Source organism: Nicotiana tabacum, chromosome 18 (genome assembly GCF_000715075.1).
Source record: "Nicotiana tabacum cultivar K326 chromosome 18, ASM71507v2, whole genome shotgun sequence".
In the NCBI taxonomy this organism is placed as follows: domain Eukaryota; kingdom Viridiplantae; phylum Streptophyta; class Magnoliopsida; order Solanales; family Solanaceae; genus Nicotiana; species Nicotiana tabacum.
Genome location: NC_134097.1, coordinates 42,295,037 through 42,307,383, shown reverse-complemented (window position 1 = coordinate 42,307,383; position 12,347 = coordinate 42,295,037).

Below are 12,347 nucleotides of genomic sequence, written 5' to 3'. Positions count from 1 at the left end.
ATTATAACCTAGTAACTTAAAATGAATAGAATTCTGAACCCATAAGCTTCAAATCACGGCTTCGCCTTTGATAGGCAGGACTAAGGTTAGAGGTCGTTATACATGGTCGCTTGTCTTGGACAATAGGCCCATAACGGATTAGATTAGACACCGTGTGTCTGGGGCATGCTTTTGCAGTATATATTTTTGGGAGAAATTTAAAAATAGCCAGATTTACAACTGGTCCTTAAAAAATAGCTCAGTTTCAAAAGTAATTGAAATTTAGCCATTTTTCATGTAAAGATAAATCTGAGCGAAAACACTGTTCAAAACCCGGAAAATACGCCAGTATATTATGCTGGAGTTCCAGCATAAGTATACTTGAACTCCAACATATTATAATGGAGTTCCAGGATAAGTATGTTGGAACTCCAACATAATATGATGGAGTTCCAGCATAAGTACACTAGAACTCCAGCATAATATACTGGAGTTCCAGCAAGTATACCGGTCCAACATAATATACTGGAGTTTGGAGCACCGTGCTCCAGTCTCCAATATATTATACTGGAGCCAGCAAAGTATCGGTCCAGCATAATATGTTGGAGTTCATACACAGGTGCACTGAACTCCAGTATATTATGCTGGACCGGTCTATGTTGCAGCAAAATAGTGGCTATTTTTTATTGACTTGGTAAATGCTGGCTATTTTTGAATGATTAGTCCAAAAACTGGCTATACCGTGCTATTTTTACTATATTTTTTGGCCACTACGGGCTACGACTTATTTAAGATGGGCCAGAAACCTATGTCTGCCTCTTTTGGCCCAAATAAAGTTTCAGGATTAAAGCGAGGAGTGGGATAATTGACAACTACTAATGATATTTATACTAATATGAATAAGTTTAATGTATAGGGTAAAATTGGTCCGTGATCGAATGATAGCATGCCATGTGGATCCGAAGACAGGTAAAAGGCGAATCAAGTAACTATCAGTACCGAAAATAACAGTTGTAGTTGATATCGGATAAACCCTGAAAGGAGCCTGGTCAACGGGAGCATTTTGAATATTTGTCATCGGATATCATTCAATGAAAAAGATTCTCTATCATTAAATGGGCAGCCGTTGTAGAGAATATTTGCATTCATGGCATGCCGTTACATATTCATCAATGACTCTTTTGTTGTCATTTAAGTGGGGTTTGATCCTAGGATCTTGTTTCCCTAGGTATAGCTATAAATCGCAGGTTCAGTAGCCGTTGTAAGACACAAAATTCTTGGCAAACCTTATGTTGTTATATTCTACTTTCACTCTCAATTAAATAACTTTATTCGTTCTTTTATATTGTTCTCATTACCGTTCTCGGAGACGCTGTTCTCGAAGCCAAACTTGTCATTTTCTTCAATCTTAACGCTAAGTCTTGCTTTTAATCTTGTTTATTAACCATTTTTGGATCAAATTAGTTCATTTGTCTATAAACCAAATAACAAATTCAACTGTACAGTTTTACAGGTAAACAATTCGCTCAACATTTTAGTTCCCGTAAAAATATTTTATGGGAACATTTTTAGATTGATGTTATCATCATAAATTTGAGTTAGGTTTACTTACCCCGAATGAAGTAGATGAAAATTCTCTCAAAAATCGCCTTTTTCCGAGTTTCAAAACTTTGCGAGAAATAGTAACTATATCTCGAAATAATAAAAATATGTAACAGTTGTCCCAACCTGAATCAGATGTTAGATGATCCCGAACTTCATATTTGATAAGCCCAACATAATTCTTGTGAGATTACACCTGGATAGCCTTTTGAATCACCCAATTTAGCCTTAAAATAAGGGAAATGTGATGTTTTGAAATTTTAAAGGAAGTTTAAAAATTTCAGGGACATAACCGGTATTTTTTTAATTATTGCACCAGAAAGTCAACAATCGCAAAATATTCGCTTTAGCACTCAAAACTCATTCGGAAACTCCCGGACACAAACCATATATGCATTTCAATAATAAAATACGCTATGAACCTGCTCGCGCACTCAAAAAAGTTCGTCTTGACCTAATATTGATCTTGGTCAAACTTCAAATCATTAACTTAACTAGTCTTGCAACCAATGATACAAAACATACCAGAGCCCATCGGGATCCTATCCAATCATACCAATAAGTACAAATACATTATAAAAACTTATCTAAAGTCTCAAAACACCCATAAGAATATCATAATAAAGAATCGAGGCTCAAACCGAATAGAATTTCTCTTAAGTTGTTAAGTCTTCATTCTTTCAAAATAGTGTCTGAATCACACTTAAACACTTCGGATTACTTCCAGACTTTTCACACAAGTTCAATTAAACTATATAGACCTATGCAAAGTTTCAGAGCACCAATTGGAGTCCAATAACATCAAAGTCAACTCTTGGTCAAACTTATGAACTCTTAAGTTCTTCAAATTGCCAACTTTCGACAAAAAGAACCAAATCATCCTAGAAACTTCCAAAACCAAATTCAAACATACGTACAAGTACAAAATTATCATGCGAACCTATCAGAACCAACAAAATCCGATTCCCAGTCTATTTACTAAAAATTCAAATCTTGATCAACTATTTCAACTTATAGCTTCCAAATTGAGAGTCATTCTTCCAAATCAATTCTGAACCACTTGAAAAATAAAATCGACCACACGCGTAAATCATAATACATCATGTGAAACTACTACATATCTCTAACCACTTAATAAAATGCCAGAGCTCAAAATGGTTGATCAGGTCGTTACAAAATGAAACATGTTGATTCGGGGGAAAAAAGTAAAAGGCTATGACAAGGAAGATGTGATTTCTACACGTTTGTTTCATTGTTTTCGTTGATTACTCAAAAAATATGTTCAGTATGCAAAGAAAGATTTTTAATACTGTCAAACTAATATTTAACTAAATAAAATTTGTCTAAAATTCTTTAAAGTTTAATTAAAATTTTCTAAATACACAATTTTCGTCTAAAGTCAAACCAAATGCTCTCATTAGTTTTTCAAAAAGATGAAAGATAAAAATGATTCTTGAGACACTAAATATGTTCTTCAATCCAAAGCTCTTAACTGAGTCATTGAAATCATAAAGTGAAGACACCAGTAGAAAGGTATATATTGGTTACATGTCTCTTGTCATGGGCTGCTTTCCAGACACGCCCCATGACCCCTTGGCCGCGCCCAATGGCGGCCTAGCAAGCCTCACAATGCCTAGCGCCATGGTCGGCCCCGTGGTCTTGGCTGTGCCAAGTAACAAGCGCGCATGCGCCTCTGTCGCCCCACCGATGCCTCTCGCCAGCGCCCAGTGGCTGGCCAATGACAACAACGTCGCGCGCCCTGACAATGCCGCGTGCGCAGATCCTGATGCCTCGCCAGCGCCCAGCTGCAGGCCTATTCCAGCAGTGCCTCGCGCACAGACCCTGATGCCAAGCACCAGCGCCCAGCCTTAGGCCAACACAACAAGTGGCACGCGCGCCCACAACAATGCGCGCGCAGACCCTGACCCGCAAGACAAAGTTGCTGCCATCGGACTTAGTTCTACATTGTAATAAACTAAGTCCTTTTCATTGTAATTATAGGCTAGTTTACATCATTTTCATTCAGTGTGCTTCCATAGCTTTATTATGACTAGTCATGTAATGTTGGTTTATTTTTTTTAAGCATTATAAGGGGGGATCAAGCAATCAAACATTTTCAGCAATCAATTTTCTGTACTGGTGTCTCTCCCCCTCGACACCGCATCTTTTGTAATCAACATTTCATTCAGCAATAAAATCATCATCATTCAAAACCCAATTCTCTCTCAGTTTCCGCAATTGCACGTGACATTGGTTTTCCCGCACGACACTGACAATCTAGTCTAGCGTACGGAGGGGACCTCATTGGCGGACAGCAACCGCACTGACATCGGTTGCTTAGCCTTACATTGCCCTTCCAAAGAACATCAGGAAGGCGTTGCGTAACAGTTGGTATCAGAGCCTAGGCTCGACATCGGATGAGAGAACACATTTGCCATCATCACCATTTCTGACCATGGTGAATCATGGGGAGCGCCTGGCATCCCTAGAAGAGACGGTTGACCGATTACGACTCATCGTGGATACGGTGCATGATCAAAACAACAACCTAGTGCAAAGGTTGGACGACCTGGACCGCCGAATGCGGCAGGCGGAAAATGACATTGCAAACATCAGTCGTGACTCTGAAGATGACCGACAAACGGCAACCATTGAAATTGCCAATATTCATGGCAAATTTGAGGACCTCCAATAGGAGCGTGCTGACGATTTAGCCCATCAGCAACAAGAGGCAGACAGACTAACTGCCATGCAGCAAACCATAGACGACTTGACAGGCAAGCTCAATGTTGTCAATACTGCCCTACAGAGCCTTCTTCGAGGAGGTGACAACCCCATCAGGGGTGCAACAAACCTCACCCCCACTCCACAAAAGCTTAAGATACTGGAGCCAAAGCCATACGACGGATCCCGGGATGCTAAAGAAATGGAAAATTTCATCTTCGACATCGAACAATACTTCGATGTCGTGGGCCATTTGGAAGAATCCAAAAAGGTAGCGACTGCTGCCATGTATCTTCAGGGCAATGCCAAACTTTGGTGGCGGGTCAAATACGAAGCCATCAAGGCCGGTGAAGATACTCTTCAGACATGGGATGAATTGAAGGCAGCCATACGCCTGCAGTTCTTCCCCGAAAATGTGGAATACAATGCAAGAAGAAAGCTACGGGAGCTCCGCCACACCAGATCAGTGCGGGAGTATGTGTACGAGTTCTCCGCACTCATGCTAAACATACGCGACATGGGGGACAAAGACAAACTCTTCGCATTCATAGAAGGTTTGAAACCTCATGCCCGTATGGAACTACAGAGACAACGGGTAGACACCCTGCCCAAGTCCATTCAAGCTGCAGAATGCCTTGGTGATTATCATTTGGGAACTCAGAACGACAGGCCCCAGCCGTCTGTCCGAGGGGGATTCAATGGGAACCATCCCAGCAATGGTGGCCCAAGCAAAAGTGAGGGAGATCGGAGTTTATGCAAAATTAAGACTCCTCCCTCCAGTAGCAGCAGTGCTGCATCCATCAACAACAATCAGGGGAGAAAGCCTCCCTCAGAATGCCATCATTGCGGCGGGGCACATTGGAACAGTGAATGCCCAAACATAAAGGTCAATGCTCATCAGACTGTCGAGGATGAGTCAGACGCATCAGACACATCAGAAGAAGACCAGGTAGGCGCCTTCAATGCAATTGTTGGCTCTATCCCCCATGCCTTAGCGGGGACCAGTGCATGTCCTCCTAAGAAAACATCAGTCCCAATCACCAATAAAGGGAAGGAAAAGATGGACGAGAGGCCTCCTAAACAAGTGAGGACCCTAATGTTCGTCGAATTGAAAGTGAACGGCAAGCCCCTTCACGCATTGATAGACACGGGTGCTACCCACAACTACTTGGCTTCAACTTAAGTAGAGCGCCTGGGTCTTGTCGTGCAAAAGAGCAAAGGCCGCGTCAAGGCTATCAACTCACCACCCCAAACATTGGGTGGAACAGCTACAAATGTCCTAGTGAAACTTGGCCCATACAAAGGAAGCATCGACCTGCACATTGCAATCATAGATGACTTCGACATCATAGTGGGTTTGGAGTTCATGAGGCAAACCAACACCATACCGGTACCATATGCCAACATGCTCCTGATGATAGGAGAAAATGGGGCCAAGCCCTACACCATACCATGCTTTCCCATAAAGATGGCCATTGAAAACATCTCGGCCATGCAGTTGGAGAAGGTAGTCAACAGACATGAACCCTTGGTTCCGGCTACCCTTCGCTGCAACAATCAGCCATCAGGTCATCGACCTCAAAAGACTGGTGACGCTCCTCAGCGTGTGAAGACTTGTCAGCCATGCCACAAGGACAAGTCGGATCACTCATCACAGACGGGACCCTTGTAGCCATTACATGTCCCACAGAGACCATGGGAAAGTGTTTCCCTCAGATTCATCACGGGATTACCCCAAGTCGGTAATCTTGCATCCATCATGGTTGTCATAGATCAGTTTACAAACTATGCAACCTTCATAGCAGCCCCGCAGAACATCTCAGCAGAAGATACAACTCGAATCTTCTTCTCGCATATTGTCAAACATTGGGGCCTGCCCAAAGACATTGTTAGTAGGTGCGACTCACGCTTCACTAGCAACTTTTGGACCCATCTCTTCAGGTGCTTTGGGTCAACGTTGAGTCACAACTCAGACATCCATCCACCATCGGATGGCCAGACAGACTGGTTCGATGACATGCTAGAGGAATATCTCCGCAACTTTGCAACCGAATCACAGAAGCATTGGGTGAAGCTCTTGGATGCTGCTCAACTGTGTTTCAATTCTCAAAAGAGCCATCATACAAACAAAAGCCTTTTTGAAATTGTTACCGGACAATAACCGCTTCTCCCGCAAACGGTGAATTCATCAACCATGCCGAAATCACCTCGAGCTGCCAACTTCTCGAGCGAATGGGAGCGCAACATGGGGATAGTGCGGAGCTATCTCGTCAAAGCCTAAGAGCGGGTAAAACGATTCACCGAACAAAATCTTTGCTTTGCCCAACATCAAACAGGGGACAAAGTAATGCTATGCATCCCAAAGCGATACTTGTTTGCAGAGAGGACCCATGACCCTTGCCTGCAACAAAAATACATCGGGCCCTTGCCCATCGAAAAATGCATTGGGAAGTCCACATACCAGGTGAAAACTCCATCCTGGTGGAAGATCCATCCAGTCTTCCATGTCAGCCACATGAAATCATTGCGTCGCTACAACAGCAAGCTCACAGAACAGAGGGGCGCAGACCTCCCATCCAACAACCACCAGAAGCATCATCATCATCATAAGGCTCCGAGGACGGCGCCAACTCAGGTGGGGGAGAATGTCATGGGCTGTTTTCCAGACACGCCCCATGACCCCTTGGCCGCGTCCCATGGCGGCCTAGCAAGCCTGACAATGCCTAGCGCCATGGTCGGCCCCGTGGTCTTGGCTGCGCCAAGTGACAAGCGCACATGCGCCTCTGTCGCCCCACCGATGCCTCTCGCCAGCGCCCACTGGCTGGTCAATGACAACAGCGCCGCGCGCCCTGACAATGCCGCGCGCGCAGATCCTGATGCCTCGCCAGCGCCCAGTTACAGGCCCATTCCAGCAGCGCCTCGCGCACAGACCCTGATGCCAAGCACCAGCGCCCACCCTCAGGCCAACACAGCAAGTGGCGCGCGCGCCCACAGCAACGCGCGCGCAGACCCTGACCCGCAAGACAAAGTTGCTGCCATCGGACTTAGTTCTACATTGTAATAAACTAAGTCCTTTTCATTGTAATTATATGTTATTTTACATCATTTTCATTCAGTGTGCTTCCACAACTTTATTAGGACTAGTCATGTAATGTTGGTTTATTTTTTTAAGCATTATTAGGGGGGATCAAACAATCAAACATTTTCAGCAATCAATTTTCTGTACTGGTGTCTCTCCCCCTTGACACCGCATCTTTTGTAATCAGCATTTCATTCAGCAATAAAATCATCATCATTCAAAACCCAATTCTCTCTCAGCTTCCGCAATTGCTCGTGACATTGGTTTTCCCGCACGGCACTGACAATCTAGTCTACCGTGCGGAAGGGACCTCATTGGCGGACAACAACTGCACTGACATCGGTTGCTTAGCCTTACATTGCCCTTCCAAAGAACATCAGGAAGGCGTTGCGTAACACTCTTTATGAAGTAAATGCTGCTGCCTACGAATTAAAATTATCATATCGTGGACCACCTTTTTCTTTTTGGGATCTTTGCACAAGTAACCGCCCAGTTTTACTGTTTAGTTTTTCTAGCCGGTGTAATAGATTATACACTTATATACTAAATTATTAATTATATATACCTATACACATATTATACATAAATTATATATTCACTGGGTATTGTTAGTTTAAGTAGTTGAGCTAGGCTGCTATTTAGGTTAATTCTGCTTCTTTTTTCTCCTCCTCCTTGAGAATGACCTTTGCTTGCACCACATCATATATTTCTTTTGTTATTCAAGCTCAACATCTTACTGCTGTTACTTTTAGCAGCACGTTGAACTTTGATCTATATGTGAAAAATCCCCAGCGGATTTAGTATGCAGCGTGTAATTTCCTTACGATTTCACCTATATCCATACGTTATTATGCTTTTCTATAGCTAAGAAAAACATGATGAAATTTAATTCGGTCTCTCAACTTGAGTTTTTACCTATTAACTCTTTCATATTTTATTAGCTAGTATACAAATAGGGTAATTGTATAACTATAACTAGTGACCAAAATTGACCATTACGAGAAAGTCACTTGTCCACTTGTTAAGATTATTCCTAAAAGCTCCAGGCACACTTTGCCTAGGTCAAGGAGTGGGGCTTAGAGGTTGCAATTGTAGGGAAAATTGGTGCATTATATATATGAAGTGTCTTCTCTTGTCAAATTGTGCTGAAAATAGAAGGAGTTTGTCCTAAAGTAAAGTTGAAAACAAGACCAAAACGGCCAGTTTCCAAGGGAAGATATCAAAGGGGCTAACGTAAGGGATGTTAAGGGAGGTCACCTATTTTTATAGACCATGCTTAAGAATGATGGTGAATTGCCAAAATAGAAGCAAAATACATACGTAGTGCTTATAGTAAGCATGAGTTGAGAATATGAAGAAAGAAAAAGAAGGTATTGACTTGTTACAATGAGTTAAATCACATTATACTCCTTTCTCCTTTTGGTTTCTCTTCAGTGTTCGGTATTCGTTTTAGGGTCTCGATTAATTTAGATTGACGTCGTAACCGATTAAATTAAGGGAAAACCACTTTCTAATAACAAAAATTATTCTTAAAGCTCAAATCTGAGACCTCTGGTTAAAGATGAAAAAATCCTATTCATTCCACCACAATGAATATAATTTAAATTCATTAAAAAGTATAGAAGAAGGATGCAATAAGAGTCTTAGATGTTATGGCAATGGGGCGGTACGGGTTACAACCCATGCGGGGCGGTGCAGGTTTGGGCTTCGTGGATACGGGTGCGGGGCAGGTTTATTTTTTTAAGAAAAAATCTTTGCGGGTTGCGGGGCGGGTGCGGGTCTTCTTTAAAAAAAAGTCACATTCAGTCTGAAATCTAACCACGGTCACTAAGCAGGTGTAATGCAACATATTAGTGACTTAATGTAGTGCTTAATTCCACTTGCACCTTCAATGTCGTTTGAAAATGAGGTATTTTGTTGGAAAAAGGCAAAACACAAATAGGTGGTCTATATTTATTATTAGTTTGAATTTTGAACTATCAAAATGGTTGAACACTAATCTGGGATGGGCAAGATGTTGCTAATTTCATGGAAATTCTTTGTTTAAAAAATCAAATACACCATCTATATCATGGAAATTCTTCACGAATATAATTGTGTTATTCCTATCTTTTTCTAATAAATCACTTAAAACACTAATGTGGTGCAAATCTTAAATAAAAAAATATTTATCTTACTAAATAGACTAGGTTTTGGCTCAATAATTTTTTTAAAGGGCACAGTAGCTTAAGAGCAACAAAAGAGATTTCAATTTTTCGCTTGATTAAATCAGAAAGTCCCACCAAAAGCTCAAAAGAAATAAAATTAAAAAAATGAAAGAAAAAAATGCGGGGCAGGGCGGGGTGGGTGGATGCGGGTGTAAATGTGGAGCGGGTGTATGCGGGTGCAAATGCTATGCGGGGCGGGGCGGGTTTAAATCTTCGCGGGTTTATGCGGGTTTGCCCCGCAACCGCACCAGACCGCCCCGTTTGCTAGATGTTAGCTATGTTGATGAATCATGCATCCTCGCTTCCAAGTCCAGCCTTGTTGTTTATCTAAGTTGTTCGACAGCTTGAGGTTACCCTTAAATTTAGTACAACTTGGACTTTACTGATTTTAAATTTTGTATTCTCCTCTCTATTATAAAACAAAAGACTACTAAAAGAATTTTTGTTTATTAGTATAAAACTACAAAATCTTATCCTTATGATGTGTCACTATATATCCCCTTTCTGTTGTCTAAGATGAGATCAATTTGAAGGTGAACAACATGGAAAATTAAAATGTAATTCGCCATTTCACGGGCAATGATTCCTTACGTTAATTTTGCATGGTAATGTAAAGACGGAGATCAAGATAGAGGAAAAAAACCGAAACTATGATCAAAATTTGAGATGTTCCAGCTTAATTAAATGGGTAGAATCATGAATAGGACAATAGCCTATGAGGAAAATGTCACAATCATCGCTCTGGCACGGAAATGTGAAACTTTCTATTGATTTTACTTCTTTCTACGAGGCAAAGTATGCCATTTCGAATAGAAGACATGCAATTGTTGGGCCATCTATTGTCCGGCCAAAGGCCAAATGGTCTAATTCTATTCTCGTTTGGTTTCCATTCCTATTTAAAATTGGATTCGATTTTTATTCCTGAAGTTGGTATTGGTTTCAAGAAAAAGCATCACTCATTATCTATAAATAGAGCAACCTTAGAGAATTGTTCTATGCTCATTGGTATTAGTTTTTGAAAGACTTTAGCACATAAGAGTAAATTTTTAGAGAGCTTTCATCAAGAGAGAAGATAGAAGAAAAGGTATTCATTTTTCTGTAGATTTTGTTCCGACCAGCCAGCTTGAAATCACGTTTTCCGATTAGTTCACCATTGGATGGAACTGAAATTTTGACTGAGTATTCCTAACATCTTGGTCTTTGATTTAAATGGTGAAGATCGACTTTGGTGACCTGTAGCATCCTATTTCGAACCCTGAACAACAACTTTATTTTGTGATTTCTCCTCTTTCATCAATTGATTTGTTGCTGTTATTGGTGTTATTGTTGCTCCGTGTTTGGCATTAATTGTGTAGCCAATTTGGAGAACTTTTGTAATCCTCTTATTATTATAGTGGAGTTTTTTGGATCTTTGTGATCCCGTTGTTTTTACCTTCGATTTGAAGAGTTTTCCACGTTAAAATTTGGTGTTCTTTATCTTCTTTATTTTCGGATTTGCCTCTTTCTTAACATAACAGTGGTAGTAGAGACTTAGTTATTTATTTGGATTTTTTTATGGAATGGTAGTAGAGACATAACAGTGGTAGTAGAGACATAACAGTGGCAGTAGAGACAATGTTTGGAGAAGCAAGATGAAAGATTTGTTGCTCGTGAAGAAGAATCATCTACCTGTTTTTGTAGCCCATAAACCCGAAACTATATCTGATGAAGATTGGAATTTTGAGCACCAGCAAGTATGTGGATATATACGACAATGGGTTGAAGACAATATATGCAACCATATTATGAATGAGACACATGCGAGCTAGATCATTGTGGAAAAAGCTAGAGACTCTTTATACTTTAAAAACTAGAAACAATAAGTTGTTCGTGCTAAAGCAATTGATGACATTTAGATACAATGAGGGTAGTCCTATCCTTGATCATATAAATATTTTTAGGGTGTCCTTGATAAGTTGTCTGGAATGGGAGTAAAATTTGACGATGAGATACAAGGACTTTGGCTTCTTAATACTCTGCCAGATTCTTGGGAAACTCTTCATGTTTCTTTTAAATATTCAATTCTTGGTGGTAAGGCAACCATGAAATATGCCAAGAGTGGTCTGTTAAACGAGGAAGTAAGGAGAAAATCTCAAGGTTCGTCCTCACAAGCAGATGGTTTGGTTACAAAAGACCGGGGGAGAGATAGAACAAGAGGTTCGAGGAGCAGAGGTAAAAGCTGAAGGTTACTATAATTCCCTTTTTAATAGTCGATGGAAGCTCATCAAGGGCTCATTAGCAATGGCTCGAGGAGTCAAGTATTCTCATTTATATGTGACACAGGGCTCTATTCTTAATGACTACATAAATCTGGTGGAAAGTGATACTTTATCATAATTGTGGCACAGAAGACTGAGTCATATGAGTGAAAGGGGGATTACGTATTTGGCTAAGAAAAGTTTACTTTCTAGAGTGAAACAAGCAAAGGTGAAAAGGTGTATCCATTGCTTAGCTGGAAAATAAAAAAAGATTTCCTTTCATAGTCATCCTCATTCGAGAAAGTCCAAATTATAGGAGCTATTACACTCTAATTTGTGTGGTCCTTTTAAAGTAAAGTCAAAAGGTGGTGCACTTTACTCTATGACCTTCACTAACGATCATTCTCGCAAGCTCTGGCTGTATCCTTTGAAATCCAAAGTTCAAGCACTTGGAGTATTTATGGAATTTTATGCCTTAGCTGAGAGACATACGTGGAAGAAATTAAAATGTGTTTGCAC